Source organism: Hypanus sabinus, unplaced genomic scaffold, assembly GCF_030144855.1.
Source record: "Hypanus sabinus isolate sHypSab1 unplaced genomic scaffold, sHypSab1.hap1 scaffold_399, whole genome shotgun sequence".
Classification (NCBI taxonomy): domain Eukaryota; kingdom Metazoa; phylum Chordata; class Chondrichthyes; order Myliobatiformes; family Dasyatidae; genus Hypanus; species Hypanus sabinus.
Window position 1 is genome coordinate 149,842 of NW_026781284.1, and position 18,264 is coordinate 168,105.

At 45.6% G+C, this 18,264-nt stretch overlaps 2 protein-coding genes across 3 annotated transcripts in view; one reads left to right on the plus strand and one right to left on the minus strand.

The window, feature by feature from the left end:
- Positions 1–17,382, minus strand: part of LOC132388749 (NACHT, LRR and PYD domains-containing protein 3-like) — an 89,133-nt gene extending 71,751 nt beyond the window's left edge. The window contains exon 1 of one of the 2 annotated variants that reach the window (XM_059961137.1): positions 17,259–17,382. The gene's annotated coding sequence lies outside the window, so the exon portion shown is untranslated. The remainder of the gene's footprint in view (positions 1–17,258) is intronic. The other variant, XM_059961140.1, reaches the window with a different exon arrangement.
- Positions 1–18,264, plus strand: part of LOC132388750 (cystatin-B-like) — a 129,901-nt gene that overhangs the window by 73,502 nt on the left and 38,135 nt on the right. The window lies entirely within an intron of this gene.

An 18,264-nucleotide genomic window follows, 5' to 3' on the forward strand; every position in this document is an offset into this window, starting at 1 on the left:
TCCTTCATATACATGAGTAAAAACCTTTACGTTTCCGTCTAAATATGCAATGTGCAATTTATAGTACTTTATAATAAATAGTATGTTCAACAATAGAACATAAAATACGATCTTGTCAGCATGAATTAATCATTCTCATAGCTTGGTGGAAGAAGCTGTCCCGGATCCTGTTGATGTCCTGGCTTTCATGTTGTGGAAACACGAGGAAATCTGCAAATGCTGAAATTCAAACAGCACACACAAAATGCTGGTGGAACACAAGCAGGCCAGACAGCATCTATAAGAAGAAGCACTGTCGACGTTTCGGGCGGAGACCCTTCGTCAGGACTAACTGAAAGGAAAGATAGTAAGAGATTTAAAAGTAGTGAGGGGAGGGGGAACTGCGAAATGATAGGAGAAGACCGGAGGGGGTGGGATGAAGCTAAGAGCTGGAAAGGTGATTGGTGAAAGTGATACCGAGCTGAAAGGATCATGTTTTCGGGAGGCCTAGGGAGAAAGAAAGGAGTGGGGGGAACACCAGAGGGAGATGGAGAACAGGCAAACATCTAAATATGTCAGGGATGGGGTAAGAAGGGGAGGAGGGGCATTAACGGAAGTTAGAGAACTCAAAGCTCATGCCATCAGATTGGAGGCTACCCAGCCGGTATATAAGGTGTTGTTCCTCCAACCTGAGTTTAGATTCATTTTGACAGTAGAGGAGGCCATGGATAGACATATCAGAGTGGGAATGGGACGTGGAAATAAAATGTGTGGTCACTGGGAGATCCTGCTTTCTCTGGCGGACCGAGCGCAAGTGTTCTGCGAAACGGTCTCCCAGTCTGCGTCAGGTCTCGCCAATATATAAAAGGCTACACCGGGAGCACCGGATGCAGTATATCACACCAGCTGACTCACAGGTGAAGTGTCGCCTCACCTGGAAGGACTATCTGGGGCCCTGAATGTTGGTGAGGGAGGAAGTGTAAGGGCAGGTGTAGCACTTGTTCCGTTTATAAGGATAAATGCCAGGAGGGAGATCGGCGGGAAGGGATGAGGGTACGAATGGACAAGGGAGTCGCGTAGGGAGCAATCCCTGCAAAAAGTAGAAAGGGGGGGGGAGGAAAGATGTGTTTCGTACTGGGATCCCGTTGGAGGTGGCAGAAGTTACGAAGAATTATACGTTGGACCTGGAGGCTGGTGGCGTGGTAGGTGAGGACAAGGAGAACCCTATCCCGACTGGGGTGGTGGGTGGATGGGGTGAGGGCTGATGTGCGGGAAATGGGAGAGATGCTTTTCAGAGCAGAGTTGATGGTGGAAGAAGGGAAGCCCCTTTGTGTAAAAAAGGAAGACATCTCCTTCGTCCTGGAATGAAAAGCCTCATCCTGAGAGCAGATGCGGCGGAGACGGAAGGATTGTGAGAAGGAGATAGTATTTTTGCAAGAGACAGGGTGGGAAGAGGAATAGACCAGGTAGCTGTGAGAGTCTGTAGGCCTATAGTAGATATCAGCAGATAAGCCGTCTCCAGAGATGGAGACAGACAGGTCAAGAAAGGGGAGGTAGGAGTCGGAAATGAATCAGGTAAATTTGAGGGCAGGGTGAAAGTTGGAGGCAAAGTTAATGAATTCAACGAGCTCAGCATGCGTGCAGGAGGTAGACCCAATGCAGTCGCCGAAGTAGCGAAGGAAAAGAGGGACAGGGAAACCCGTATAGGCTTGGAACATGGACTGTTCCACAAAGCCAACAAAAAGGCAGGCATAACTGGAACCCATGCGGGTGCCCATGGCGACACCGTTGGTTTGGCGGAAGTGGGAGGAGCCAAAGGAGAAACTACACTGGACGTCCATGGTTCCTCCGGCAGTTTGTTCTGGTCTGGATAACCCGTGTTAGTATGGAGAGCGGGATTTTACACCATATTCCAGGTACAATCTCAACAAAACCCAAATAATTGTTACGGTAATTACTACACTTAAACACAAGAAAGCTTGCAGACACTGGAAATTCAAAGCAATACACGCAAATTGCTGAAGGAATTCAGCACAACAGGCTGTATCTGAGGAAAAGAGTAGACCGTTCGTCATTTTGGGCAAAGAGCCTTCTTCATTACTGATGCGGGAGGGGGGAGGTATCTGAATAAAAAGGTAAGTGAGGGGTAAGAGGCGAGCTGGAGGGTGATAGGTGGTCAAGGGCTGAAGATGAAAGAATCGGAGAGTTGTCAATAGGAGAAAGGGATGGAGGGGACCTGGGAGCAATAACAGGCTGGTGAGCAGAAATGAAAGTTCAGAGTAGGGAATAGAGAAGGTTTTTGGTGTGCGGGGGATTTGTTTAGTGGAAGGAGAATTCAATATTCATACAATCAGGTTGGAGGGTACCCAGATGGAATATAAGGTGTTGCTCCTCCACCCTGAGGACGGTTTCCTCTTGGCACAAGAGGATGCCATTGATCGAGATATCTGAATGGGAATCAGAATTAAAATGCAAACACAAGGAAATCTGCAGATGTTGGAAATTCAAACAACACACACAAAATGCTGGTGGAACACAGCAGGCCGGGCAGCATCTATAGGGAGCAGAGCTGTCGACGTTCCGGGCCGAGACACTTCGTCAGGACTAACTGAAAGGAAAGATAGTAAGATATCCCGTAGTGAAACAGTAAGAAAATGCTTTTAATATAAAATTGAAAATAAATCACTGGAAACTCAGTGCAGGATTTTGCCTTTATGTCAGCAAAATGTGCAATATGTCAGCACACATATTGGCCGACTGCAAGATGTTTGTGGCGTCCTGAAGTGATTTGCATAAATGCAATCCCAACATTCATTCGTTATCTCTTTATTCCAGTATAAACATCATATTTTCCATACAGTGAATGCTGAAGGCATCCTCGCATCCACACTGCCTCCTGAAGTCACTGTCTCTCCGCTGAAGGGCAGTGACCAGAGAGCCATAAAAATGTTCAATACTCCTTGCAGCTGTGGTGGGCTGTTACTCTAGTGATGGAGGAAGCGGCTGAGCAGAACTAAAGGAAACTAGGAAATAAGGAACTCGACCTCACATGCTCTGAGTTTCATTACGACAAACATGAATACTGGCCTCTCAGCCATTTTGTAATGGGGAAGCTAAAATTCCAGTGGTTGTTTTAATCCTGCTGCGAGGTGTATCCATTAAATCTGTTGGTATTTCCATCTCTACAGAACTTCCAGCAGTGCGGAAGCTGTTCCAAAAACAAAACACTTTGTTGGATGCGGCCTATCTGCTTCAAATGGCAACTATCGGATATTCACAAAGTATATCACATGGTGATAACCATAAAGTGTACTTCTTTGTTCAATTAAGTGGCTAAAATTCCATCATGTTCTTGTGACTGCCAATAGCTTATATCTATGATCAACTCCAGGCATTGATTCATGTTCAATTCAGATCCTGCTACTGGACAGAATGATGGAAGGGAAGGTCTGCAGAAACAGCTCAATATATTGAGATTGTAACCTCAGTTACTAGACTCCCCTACTGTTGAATACATCTTGTTCCTATCCGCTCCATCCGGACCTCAGGATTTCATGGAGGTTCCTGTTCCCACAGTCATCACCCCTCCATTGAGATCAGGCCCAGAAACACCAGATGCTCCTCATACATAAAACCTTTTCAATCTAGAATCACTCTTGTGAACTTTGTAAACAACAGCTGTAATGAGCACATTCCCTCGGATACAGAGAGTTTGCCGGGGGAATAATTTATTGAGCCTCATGTACTGTTTCGTAGTGCCCAATTAATTGTCAAAAAAGAACATTGTGCTATCTGGTCAAGGAACCGAAAGGGATGGGGTAGATCTTCCATGATTTTTGAATGCCTTTATTTACCTGGGAGACAGATACAGAGACTATAGAAATCGGGAAAAGCTAGTCTTGTTCTAGATTGTATGCGGATTACAGAACAGGTGCTTGCTGAATTAGAATGGACAAATCCCCCGGGCCTGACAAGTTGTTCCCTTGGACCTTGTGGGAGGCCAGTGCAGAAACTGCTCGAACACTGTCAGAGACAAATAAAATGCACAGAGCTATAGCTGATATTGAGGTGGTGGGATACAGTCTGGACAGAGTTTGAAAAAGATGGTTGATATATATCATTGAGCTGGTGGGATACAGACTGGACAGAGGTTGAAAAAGATGGTTGATATATTTCATTGATGTGGAGGGAAATATATTGGACTGAGGGTGGACAAGATGGTTGATATTTATCATTAACTTGAAGAGATACAGGCCGAGTCGGCGGTGAAGAAGGCAAATGCGATCTTTGCAATCAATTCAAGAGGATTGTAATATAAAAGGAAGGATGTGCTGTTGAGAATTTATGAAGTCCTGATGAGGCAACATATAGAAACATAGAAAGATAGAAAAGTTACAGCACAATACATCCTGAGCTTCCTGTAGAAGTAGTAGAGGCCAGTTCAGTTGTGTCATTTAAGGTAAAATTGGATAAGTATATGGACAGGAAAGGAGTGGAGGGTTATGGGCTGAGTGCGGGTAGGTGGGACTAGGTGAGATTAAGGGTTCGGCACGGACTAGGAGGGCCAAGATGGCCTGTTTCCGTGCTGTGATTGTTATATGGTTATATGGTTATGGTTAATACAGGCCCTTCGGCCCACGAAGCTGTGCCCAACATGTACCTTCGAACGACCTGGGCTTCACCAAAAGTCCTCTATTTTCCTGAGCTCCATGTCCCCCTGCAGGAGTCTCTTAAATAACCGTATCGTTTCCTCATCCACGACCGCTGCCGGCAGCTCATTCCACGCACTCACCACTGTGCAAAAACTTACCCCTGACATCTCTTCTGTACCCACTTCCAAGCACCTTAAAACTATGTTCTCTCGTTCTAGCCGTTTCAGCCCTGGGGAAAAGCCTCTTACTATTCACACGATCAAGGCCTCTCTTTATCTTGTACACGTCTATCAGGGCACCTCTCGTCCTCCATCGCTCCGAGGAGAAAAGGCCGAGTTCACTCAAGCTATTCTCATAAGGCACGCTCCCCAATCCAAGCATCATCCTTGCAAATCTCCTCTGCACCCTTTCTGTGGTTTCCACGTACTTCCCATAGTGAAGCGATCAAAACTGAGCACAGCACTCCAAGTGGATCTGACCAGGGTCCTATATAGCTGCAACATTAGCTGTCGGCTCCTAAATTCAATTCCACGATTAATGAAGGCCAATACACCGCATGCCTTCTGAATCACAACGTCAACCTGCGTTGCAGCTTTGAGTGTCCTCGGATCCCAAGATCCCACTGATCTAGCACACTGCCAAGAGTCTTACTATTAATGCAAAATTCTGCCATCATATTTGACCTACTAAAATGAAACACCTCGCACTTTTCTGGGTTGAACTCCATCTGCCAGATCTCAGCCCAGTTTTGCATCCTATCCAAATCCCGTTGTAACCTCTGACAGCACTGCACACTATCCATAACACACCCAACCTTTGTGTCATCAGCACATTTGCTAATCTATCCCTCTAATTCCTCACCAAGGTCATTTATAAAAATCACAAAGAGTAGGTGTCCCAGAACGGATCCCTGAGGCACACCACTGTCACCGGCCTCCATGTGGAATATGACCCGTCTACAACCACTCTTTGCCTCCTGTGGGCAAGCCACTTCTGGATCCACAAAGCCATGTCCCCTTGGATCCCATGCCATCTTACTTTTTCATTACGCCTTGCATGGGTACCTTATCAAATGTTCTTTTAAAATCCATACATACTACATCTGCGGCAAAGCCTCTACAGATTCAGCACTTTCCTTTTGAAGTTAAGAGGCCTAAACCTACTCAGAACACTCCAAGTGCTTCATAAAGTTTCAACATGACATCCTTGCTTTTATATTCTATTCCTCTTGGGATGAATGCGAACATCGCATTTGCCTTCCTCATCACAGACTCAACCTGCAAATTCACCTTTAGGGAATCCTGCACAATGATCCCCAAGTCCATTGGCACCACAGTTTTCTTTTGTATTTAGAAAATAACTAAGACTTTCATTTCGTCTACCGAACTGCACGACTATACACTTCTCCAAACTGTATTCCATTCCTTTGCCCATTTTCCTAATCTGTCAATGACCTTCTGTAGCCTTTCTAATTCCTCGAAACCTCATGCACCTCGAACTATCTTCATACTATCTGCAAACATTGCAACAAAGCCATCAATTCCATTGTCCAAATCATTAACATATGACGTAAAAGAATCGGTCCCAAAACAGACACTGTGGAGTATCACTGGTCACTGGGAGCAATCCAGAAAGTGTTTATTTTATTCCCAGGCTTTGCCCCTTTCCAACCAACCACTGCTTTATCCACGTCAGAATCGTTCTTGTAATACTATGATCTCGTAGCTTGTTAAGCAACCTTATGTGTGGCAGTGTAACAAAGACTTTCTGAAAATCCAAATACACAGCATCAACCGATTCACCTTTGTCTATCAGGCTTATTATTTCTTCAAAGATTTGTCAGGCATGATTTTCCCTTGAGGAATCATGTCCACTACGGCCTATTTTATGACGGGTCTCCAAGTACCCTGAGACGACATCCTTAATCATCGGCTCCTATACCTTCCTAAACACTGAGGTCAGACAAACGGACAGATGGGTTCTCTTCGTTCCCATTCCTTTCTTGAAGAGTGAAGTAACATTTGCAATTTTCCAGTCTCTCAGAACCATTACAGAAGCTGGTGATTCTTGAAAGAACTTTATTGATGTCTCACGATCTCTTCAGCCACCACTTTTAAAATTCTTGTGTACACGCCACCTAGTCCAGGTGACATATCTAAATTCAGACCTTTGAGTTTCCCAAGAAACCTCTCTCTAGGTATGTTAACTTCACACATTTAATGCCCCCGACACCTGGAGCTTCCAATATACTGCTGGTGTCTTCCTCCATGAAGGCTGGTGAAAAATACTTATTCAGTTCGGCCTCCATTCCTGTCCCCATTTACTACCTCTCCAGTGTCGTTTTCCAGCGTTCTGATATCCAGCCGTGCTTCTCTGTTACACTTTATGTATCTGAAGAAACGTTTAGTAACATCTTTACTATTATAGGTTCGTTTTCTTTGGTGGTTCACCTTTACCTTCTTAATGACTTATTGTTGCCTTTTGTTTTCTGTTTGTTTTAACAACATTACCAATCCTCCAGCATCCCACAAATTGCTGCTCTGTTACCATCCCTGCGAGTGACCGTTTCCCATCAATTCTGGCCAATTCCCCTCTCCTGCCTCGGTAATTCCCTGTACACCACTGTAATGCTGGTACTTCTGTAATACTGATACCTCTGCCTTTAGCTTCTCCTTCTGGAGTTTCTGTTTGACTCCCACTAGCTGAGAGACAGGGGACAGTGAGAGGGACTTTCCAAACACGGATTGAACACTAAACCCCGGTCCATGCTTACTGCTGCAAACACGGAGCATCCCATTAACTCACAGCGTCTCACTGCGAGGGAAGGAGAGGTAACTCGTTCTCTTCTTTGCTTCCAAAGGAACTCCAGAACTAAACAGCTGAGCACAGAACATTAATACCAACTCATCACTTCATCCGCCCGGGCAGCTTGATAGACAGGTCCATTTTATATGGGTCAAAACCTGGACCCAAGAGATTCGCAGATCGTCGCACGTCTCACGTAGAATTCCCCGCAGCCCATGCCCATCTGTCCGAAACGTTTGCTTTATTGGGGAAAGAGGAACGCCCAGTGCCATCTGTAGTAGCAACAAGCTCAGACGAACACCAAACACTACAAATACTATATTCCTGGAGTCCCCATCCCAGGATGATAACCTTGGCCCAGGACTCTTTGCTGCCGCTGACGTAATTCGGTGTCTCAGCTATGCCCAGTTCACAAACTAAAACTCCTGAACCAACCCATGACGGAATAGTAGCCGGTGGAAGCTTTGTCTGGACGGGGATCGGGGTTGAATTCCGGGCCTTGGGTCACAGCGCGGACGCGGATACCTTTCAGCAGGTAAACTGAAAACACTTGTTGATTATTTTATTGTTGAGTGGAGGGAGCATATTTGCCTTTTCTATCGATGCATAAATATTGACTGATTGCAAGATGTTTGTGGCAGCCTAAAATGATTTCCACAAATGCAATCCCAACATTCATTACTCATCTCTTCATTCCAACACAGGCATCATATATTCCATACAGTAAGTGCTCAAAGCATCCTGGAATCCACCCCTGTTTCTGAGGCTACTGTGTCTGCACAGTGATCACAGTGCGATAAAATGTCCAACCCTCCTTGAACCCTACTAACCGAGCAAGAGGCCCACCAGAAGTAAATGAAAAAGGAAGTAACAGTCTGAACCTCACATGTTTTGAGTTTCCTTATGACCACAATGAATATTGAACACTCAGCAATGTTGTAATGTTGAAATCAAAATGCCAGTATCCAGTCAATCTGCTGTTAGCTCCTTCTCCACAACACTTGCAGCAGTGCTGAGGCTGGTCATTAAATACGGTCAGTCTGCTTCAAAAGTCGGTTATCTGTTATTTACAAAATACATTACACAACACATTGTGGTGATATTCATGAAGTTTCCTTCTTTGCTTAGTTAAGCGATTAAAAATTCTGACAAATATTTGTAGCTTTGAATAACGTAAAAGTACGGTTCACAATACAGGCAGCATTCTGACCCAACTACTGGATAGAATGTTGGAGGAGAAGGCTTGTAGATACATCTCAGTGGTTTGTGAGGTTTTTTTCTCTGTTTCAAGACACCTCTCCTGATGAAAATATCTTTATCCGTCCACTCTATGGAGTCATCAGTATTTGCTACGTTTCAATGAGTTTCCCTCCGCTAGCGTGCCCCATCATCCATTTGAGAACAGGCCCAGGGACAGCAAATGCTTCAAATACATTAAGCTTTTCAATCCAGAAATCATTATTATAAACAATTATTGTAATGAGCACATTTCCACGAGTAACAAACTATTTGGTATCAGTATATTTATTTGAGAAAACCTGTTGTTTCCCTACTGCCACAATAACTGGACAAACGAACTTCTGAAGATCAGCGTGCTTATGTACGCATGGAGCGAAAAACATTGGGGGAGATCCACACTGACTCCTGAAGTCACTGTCTCTCCGCTGAAGGGCAGTGACCAGAGAGCCATAAAAATGTTCAATACTCCTTGCAGCTGTGGTGGGCTGTTACTCTGGTGATGGAGGAAGCGGCTGAGTAGAACTAAGGGAAAATAGGAAATAAGGAACTCGACCTCACATGCTCTGAGTTCCATTATGACAAACATGAATACTGGCCTCTCAGCCATTTTGTAATGGGGAAGCTAAAATTCCAGTGGTTGTTTTAATCCTGCTCCGAGGTGTATCCATTAAATCTGTTGGCATTTCCATCTCTACAGAACTTCCAGCAGTGCAGAAGCTGTTCCAAAATCAAAACACGTTGTTGGATGCGGCCTATCTGCTTCAAATGGCAACTATCGGATATTTACAAAAGATATAACATGGTGATAACCATAAAGTGTACTTCTTTGTTCAATTAAGTGGCTAAAATTCCATCATGTTCTTGTGACTGCCAATAGCTTATATCTATGATCAACTCCAGGCATTGATTCATGTTCAATTCAGATCCTGCTACTGGACAGAATGACGGAAGGGAAGGTCTGCAGAAACAGCTGAATATATTGAGATTGTAACCTCAGTTACTAGACTCCCCTACTGTTGAATACATCTTGTCCCTATCCGCTCTATCCGGACCTCAGGATTTCATCGAGTTTCTTGTTCCCAGAGTCATCACCCCTCCATTGAGATCAGGCCCAGAAACACCAGATGCTCCTCATACATAAAACCTTTTCAATCTAGAATCACTCTTGTGAACTTTGTAAACAACAACTGTAATGAGCACATTCCCTCGGATACAGACAGTTTGCCGGGGGAATAATTTATTGAGCCTCATGTACTGTTTCGTAGTGCCCAATTAATTGTCAAAAAAGAACATTGTGCTATCTGGTCAAGGAACCGAAAGGGATGGGGTAGATCTTCCATGATTTTTGAATGCCTTTATTTACCTGGGAGACAGATACAGAGACTATAGAAATCGGGAAAAGCTAGTCTTGTTCTAGATTGTATGCGGGTTACAGAACAGGTGCTTGCTGAATTAGAATGGACAAATCCCTCGGGCCTGACAAGTTGTTCCTTTGGAGCTTGTGGGAGGCCAGTGCAGAAATTGCTCGAACACTGTCAGAGACAAATAAAATGCATAGAGCTATTGCTGATATTGAGGTGGTGGGATACAGACTGGACAGAGGTTGAAAAAGATGGTTGACATATTTCATTGATGTGGAGGGAAATAGATTGGACAGAGGTTGGACAAGATGGTTGATATGAATCATTGAGTTGAAGAGATAAGCTGGACAGATTTTGAACAAAATCGGCTTCGGTTAAGCTGATGGAACCATGTGGGAGTAAGGATCAATGGCAATCACAGATGGTCCTCCAGGAATGCACAGATACTAAATTAAAATCGAATGGAACGATAGAGATAGAACAAGCAACGGGAACTTTGAATTGTGACCTCTGCCCCTCAGTAAATTTCATCAACCTACCATAGAGAGCATCCCAACAGGATTCTTCACGCGTTCATACGGCTCCTGTTTTACTCGTAAGTGCAAGGAACTGCAGAGAGCTATGGACAGCTGAGGACAGCATAGAAACCAATCTGCCCACCATGGACTGTGCCTGCAATTCCTGTTTGATTGGTAAAGCAGGCACAGCATAACCTCACATCCCGGGACAGTCTGACATCCCAGTTGGGTAGAAGTTTAAAAAAATGGAAAACACTGCAACCAGGCTTAAGGACGGTTTCCGTTCTGTTGTTATAAGCAAAATGAACGGTGGCCAGCAAGATAAGGAGGACTTTAACCTCACAATATAACTGTACCACATGTCTCCCTGCCCTGCAATTTCTCTGAAATAGTAATGGACAAGAGGGGCCGAAAGTAATTTTTTAAAATAGGTGCAAAGATACGTGGGAGTGCGTGTGTAATTTTCCTGCAGGTTAATTTACAGGCCGAGTCGGCAAATGCGATCTTTGCAACCAATTCAAGAGGATTGTAATATAAAAGGAAGGATGTGCTGTTGAGAATTTATGAAGTCCTGATGAGGCAACACATAGAAACATAGAAAGATAGAAAAGTTACAGCACAATACCGGCCCTTCGGCCCACGAAGCTGTGCACAACATGTACCTTCGAACGACCTAGGATTCAGCAAAAGTCCTCTGTTTTCCTAAGCTCCATGTCCTCCTGCAGGAGTCTCTTAAATAACCGTATCGTCTCCGCGTCCACCACCGCTGCGGGCAGCCCATTCCACGCACTCACCACTGTGCAAAAACTTACCCCTGACATCTCTTCTATACCCACTTCCAAGCACCTTAAAACTATGTTCTCTCGTTCTAGCCGTTTCAGCCCTGGGGAAAAGCCTCTTACTATTCACACGATCAAGGCCTCTCTTTATCTTGTACACGTCTATCAGGGCACCTCTCGTCCTCCTTCGCTCCAAGGAGAAAAGGGCGAGTTCACTCAAGCTATTCTCATAAGTCACGCTCCCCAATCCAAGCATCATCCTTGCAAATCTCCTCTAAACCCTTTCTGTGGTTTCCACGTACTTCCCATAGTGACGCGATCAAAACTGAGCACAGTGCTCCATGTGGATCTGACCAGGGTCCTATATAACTGCAACATTAGCTGTCGGCTCCTAAATTCAATTCCACGATTAATGAAGGCCAATACACTGCAGGCCTTCTGAACCACAAAGTCAACCTGCGTAACAGCTTTGAGTGCCCTCGGATCCCAAGATCCCACTGATCTAGCACACTGCCAAGAGTCTTACTATTTATGCAAAATTCTGCCATCATATTTGACCTACTAAAATGAAACACCTCGCACTTATCTGGGTTGAACTCCATCTGCCAGTACTCAGCCCAGTTTTGCATCCTATCCAAATCCCGTTGTAACCTCTGACAGCCCTCCACACTATCCATAACACACCCAACCTTTGAGTCATCAGCACATTTGCTAATCTATCCCTATAATTCCTTACCAAGGTCACTTACAAAAATCACAGAGAGTAGGTGTCCCAGAACGGATCCCTGAGGCACACCACTGTCACCGGCCTCCATGTAGAATATGACCCGTCTACAACCACTCTTTGCCTCCTGTGGGCAAGCCACTTCTGGATCCACAAAGCCATGTCCCCTTGGATCCCATGCCATCTTAATTTCTTATTACGCCTTGCAGATGTTGTTCCCTTTTCAGGGAAGGCTCGGGAAATTATAGGCTAGTGAGTCTGACTTCAGTGGTTGGCATGTTGATGGAGAGGATCCTGAGAGGCAGTATTTATGCCTTATTTTTGCCTTATCAAATGTTTTGCTAAAATCCATACATACTACATCTGCGGCTCTATTTTAGTCAATATGTTTAGTCACATCCTCAAAAAAATTCAATCAGGCGCGAAAGGCACAACCTGCTTTTGACAAAGCCATGCTGACTATTCCTAATCATACTTTACCTCTCCAAATGTTCATAAATACTGCCTCTCAGGATCCTCTCCATCAACATGCCAACCACTGAAGTCAGACTCACTAGCCTATAATTTCCCGAGCTATCCCTGAAAAGGGAACAACATCTGCAATCCTACAATCCTCCGGAACCTCTCCCGTCCTCATTGATGATGCAAGGATCATTGCCAGAGGCTCAGCAATCTCCTCCCCCGCTTCCCACAGGAGCCCGGGATATATCCAGTCCGGTCCCGGTGACTTATCCATCTTGATACTTTGTAAAAGCTCCAGCACATCCCCTTTCTTAATATCTACATTCTCAAGCTTTTCAGACCAGTGCGATCACCCTTGCAATCGCCAAGATCCTTATACGCGGTGAATACTGAAGAAAAGCATTCATTAAGTACCTCTGCTATCTCGTCCGGTTCCATACACGCATTTCCACTGTCACACTTGATTGGTCCTATTCTCTCAAGTGTTATCCTCTTGTCGTTCACATGCCTGGGTCTTTCCTTAATCCTGCCCGTCAAGGCCCTCATGTGCTTGCTCTCTTGAAGTGAGTATAGATGGTTAAATCTCCAGGGCCTGACAATATATTCCCTAGAAGCATTTGGGACGCCAGTATTGAAACTGCGTGAATGCTGGCAGACATATAAAATGGTCACAGCTACAGATGATGTGCCAGCCGACCAGAAGAGAGCTAAATTTTCTCATTTGTGTGGGAAAGGTTCGGTAATAGAACATAGAACAATAAAGCACTGTAAAGGCTATTCGTCCCACGATGTTGTGCCGACCCTTAAGCCCTGCCTCCCATATAACCCTTCACCTTAGATTCCTTCATATACCTGTCTGGTCGACTCGTAAATTTCACTAGTGTTTCTGCCTCCACCACTGAATCAGGCAGTGCATTCCACGCACCAAACACTCTCTGAGTAAAAAACCTTCCTCTAATATCCCCCTTGAATTTTCCTCCCATTACCTGAAAGCCATGTCCTATTGTATGAGCAGTGGTTGCCTGAGGAAGAGACGCTGGCTGACCACTCTATTTATTCCTCTTAATAACTTGTATAACTCTATCATGTCCACTGTCATCCTCCTTCTCTCTAGAGACTTAACCCCTAGCTCCCTTAATCTCTGATCATAATGCATACTCTCTAAACCAGGCAGCATCCTAGAAAATCTCCTCTGTACCCTTTCCAATATTTCTACATGCTTCCTATGGTGAGGCGACCTGAACTGGACACAGTACTCCAAGTGTGGCCTAACCAGAGTTTTATCGGGCTGCATCATTACCTCACGACTCTTAAACTCTGTACCTCCACTTATGAAAGCTAACACTCCATAAGCTTTCTTAACTACCCTCTCTACCTGTGAGGCATCTTTCAGGGATTTGTAGACATGACATCTTTGTACTCCGCCTTGGAGTTTGTCCTTCCAAAGTGTACCACCTCACACTTCTCCGGGTTGAACTCCATCTGTCACTTCTCAGCCCACTTCTGCATCCTATCAATGTCTCTCTGCAATCTTCGACAATCCTCTACACTATCCCAAACACCACCAACTTTTGTGTCGTCTGCAAATTTGCCAACTCACCCTTCTACCCCTACATCTAGGTCGTTAATAAAAATCACGAAAAGTAGAGGTCCCAGAACAGATCCTTGTGGGACAAGTCACAACCCTCCAATTCGAATGTACTCCCTGCAACGGCCCTCTGCCTTCTGCAGGCAAGCCAATTCTGAATCCACCTGACCAAACTTCCCTGGATCCAATACCTTCTGACTTTCTGAATAAGCTTACCGTGTGGTACTTTGTCAAATGCCTTACTAAAATCCACGTAGGTCGCATCCACTGTACTCCCCTCATCAATATGCCTGGTCATATCCTGAAAGTAAACTCTATCAGGCTTGTTAGACACGATCTGCCCTTCACACGATCTGTCCCTAATCAGACCATGACTCTCTAAATGCCCATAGATCCTATCTCTAAGAATCTTTTCCAACAGCTTTCCCACCACAAACGTAAGGCTCACTGGTCTATAATTACCCGGACTATCCGTACTAACTTTTTTGAACAAGGGGACAACATTCACCTCCCTCCAATCCACCGGTACCATTCCCGTGGACAACGAGGACATAAAGATCCTAGCCAGAGGCTCAGCAATCTCTTCGCTCGCCTCGTGGAGCAGCCTGGGGAAGATTCCATCAGGCCCCGGGGACTTATCCGTCCTAACAACTCCAACACCTCCTCTCTCTTAATATCAACATGCTCCAGATCTTTAACCTCACTCATATTGTCCTCACCGTCTTCAAGTTCCCTCTCATTGATGAATACTGAAGAGAAGTATTCATTGAGGACTTCGCTCATTTCCACAGCCTCCAGGAACATCTTCCCATCTTTATCTCTAATCGGTCCTACCTTCCCTCCTGTCATCCATTTGTTCTTCACATAATTGAAGAATGCCTTGAGGTTTTCCTTTACCCTACTCGCCAAGACGTTCTCATACCCCCTTCTTGCTCCCCTCAGCGGCTTCTTCAGCTCCTTTCTTGCTACCCTATATTCAATAGACCCATCTGATCCTTGCTTCCTGAACCTCGTATATGATGCCTTCTTCCGCCTGACTAGATTTTCCACCTCACCTGTCACCCATAGTTCCTTCACCTTACCATTGGTTATCTTCCTCACTGGGACAAATTTATCCCTAACATCCACAAGAGATCCATAAACATCGACCACATGTCCATAGTACATTTCCCTGCAAAAACATCATCCCAATTCACACTCGCAAGTTCTTGCCTTATAGCCTCGTAATTTGCTCCTCCCCAATTAAAATGTTTCCTGTCCTCGCTGATTCCATCCTTTTCCATGATAATGTTAAAGGGAGGGGAGCGGCGGTCACTGTCCCCCAGATGCTCACCCACTGAGAGATCTGTGATTGACCCGGTTCGTTACCTAATATTAGATCCAGTATGGCATTCTCCCTAGTCGGCCTGTCAACATCCCGTGACAGGAATCCGTCCTGGGCACACTTAACAAACTCTGCCCCAATTAAACCATTGAACTAATATGGTGCCAATCAATATTAGGGAAGTTAAAGTCACCCATGATGACAACCCTTTTATTTTTGCAACTTTCCAAACTCTGCCACCCGATCTGCTCCTCGGTATCTCTACTGCTACCGGGGGGACTATAGAATACTCGAAATAGAGTGACTGCTCCCTTCCTGTTCCTGATCTATCCGTGCTGGCAAAAATAGGATTCTGCTACAATACCCACACTTTCTGTAGCTCTAATATTATCCCTGACCAGTAATGCTACCCCCTCCCCTTTTTCCGCCCTCTCGATCCCTTTTAAAACACTGAAATCCAGGAATATTGAGAATCCATTCCTGCCCTGGTGCCAGTCACGTCTCTGTACTGACCATTACCTCATAATTCCACGTATGTATCCAAGCTCTCGGTTCATCACATTTGTTCCTGATGCTTCTTGCATTGAACTGCACGCACTTTCGCCCTTCTACCTTTACACCCGTTATTCTGCTTATCTTTCCTCAAAATCTTTTTTTATACGTCGATCTGGCTTTACTCCATGCACTGTACTCGCAGTTCTCGCATGACTTTTATCCCTCTCAACCTCACTATCTGCTGTAACACTCTGGATCCCCTCCCCCTGTAAATCTAGTTTAAACCCCTCGGAACAGTACTAGCCAACCTTCCTGCGAGGATATTAGTCCGCTTCCAGTTCAGGTGCAACCCGTCCCGTCAGAACAGGTCCCACCTTCCCTGGAACAAGGCCCAATTGTCCAGAAACATGAAGCCGTCCCTCCTAGACCAAATCCATAGCCAAGTATTTCGCTGCATCATCTCCCTATTTCTAGCTTCACTAGCACGTGGCACTGGTAGAAATCCTGAGATTATAACCTGTCCTTCAACTTTTCACCTAACTCCCTAAACTGTCTTTGCAGGACCTCGTCCTTCTTCCTATCCATGTTATTGCTCAGCTCATTTTTAATTTTTACAGAGAGCGAGAGAGAGAGAGAGAGAGAGAGAGAGAGAGAGAGAGAGAGAGAGAGAGAGAGAGAGGGACAGAGAGAGAGAGAGAGAGAGCGAGAGAGCGAGAGAGAGAGAGAGAGAGAGAGAGAGAGAGAGAGAGAGAGAGAGAGAGAGAGAGAGAGAGAGAGAGAGAGAGAGAGTCAGAGAACTGAAGGAGAGAAAACAGAAAACACAACGACGGCCACCCAGAACGAGAGGCCGTGAGAGATCTGGATCTCACTGCCTTGTCTGAACGGGGGAAAGATGGATCTACTCAGACAGACGGAGCAGTGTCCCGAAGGTGCGATTACTCGGTTTAACCTTCTCTGTCTGCAAGAACACAACAGGTGGAAGGGCCGCTTTCCGTGCCCTGGAATGATGGAAAACTATTGTCGACACCGGATATCGACCCCGGTGAAGTTTGGACCCGATACGGGGCTGGGTGAGGAAGGTAAAGTTCCCGGGATAAACCTCAATGGATGAGTGCAGTCTCGGTATCACCACCCCATCACGCTCCTAGGACCAGGGCAAGAGGGGCCGAGCGGCGGCTCATCTCAGTCGGTATGTTGTGAAGGTCCCACAACACAGAGCGACCCCTACAGGTTCTGTCCAGCAAGCGCAGAGAGGCCGCCAGATCGGGGAAGTTAACTGGGCGCATTACCTTACATCAGACGTCCACACTCGGGACCGGCCTCAGTACTCACCGATGAGAACTTGTTTTCACGCCCGGACAGTGAACCCTCCCCCGGATTCCCGACTCTGGGGGTGATGGTCGTCTCCTAATCCGGATCCTGCAGACGATCCGCCGCCGCCGCCGACCCGCTTCAACACAGAACTGAAGGGAAGTCAGGACTGGAATTCCCGTCATCAGAGCGGGGGGCGGAGCCTCGGAAATAAGGCAGATCTGCGGTAAAATGGGAGCGGGGAAAGAGCTCACGTGACTTACATATAGCTAAGTCCACGGAATGGGGAAAGTGTTTTGGGGAACTTCATTTGATTCTGACAGCAAAATGAGACTGACAGCTCCAGCTCCCGGTAGCGGCCCATGTTCAGACACTCTGAACAAATCAGCGAGTACTGCTGGGAGAAGCATGCTCTCATTGGTTGAGGAGTGTCAGTGGGCGGGACGGTGTGCGCCCGGAGCGGTCTGGGGAGAGGCCGGAGATTGGGAGCTGCACTTCGGGTAAAGGCTGCAATACTGGCCGGGGTCTAGTTGCGCATCTATTTGTCACTCATGGTTACCAACTGCGGTGGAGAACGCTCATTTTCAAAACAGAAAAGCATTAAAAATGAACTAAGGTGCACCCTGGGTCAAAACAGATTGAACAATCTCTCTCTAATGAGCATTGAACATGAACCTCTGCGTGAAATAGACATTTCCAGTATCACCAACAAATTTGCTCACGATGATTATAGAAAATCTAACTTTTAAATTGTACTTTTGTTACTTTTGAAATTTGAAATGGATACGTGCATGTAAGTAATACTATTGCTGAAGTGTCAGACATTTGTCGCATTATCTGGCTGTACAGCAAATGGGAATTTAGGGCCCCTTTATAACATATGCTACAGGCCCTGCTCTAGCTTAATCCGTCCCTGCCACTACCCCCAGGGTTGTATAAACATAGAAATCCTAAAGCAAAATACGGCCTAAAAGGCTGTGCCGAACATGTCACTACCTTAGAGTTACCTGGGTTTCACCCATAGTCC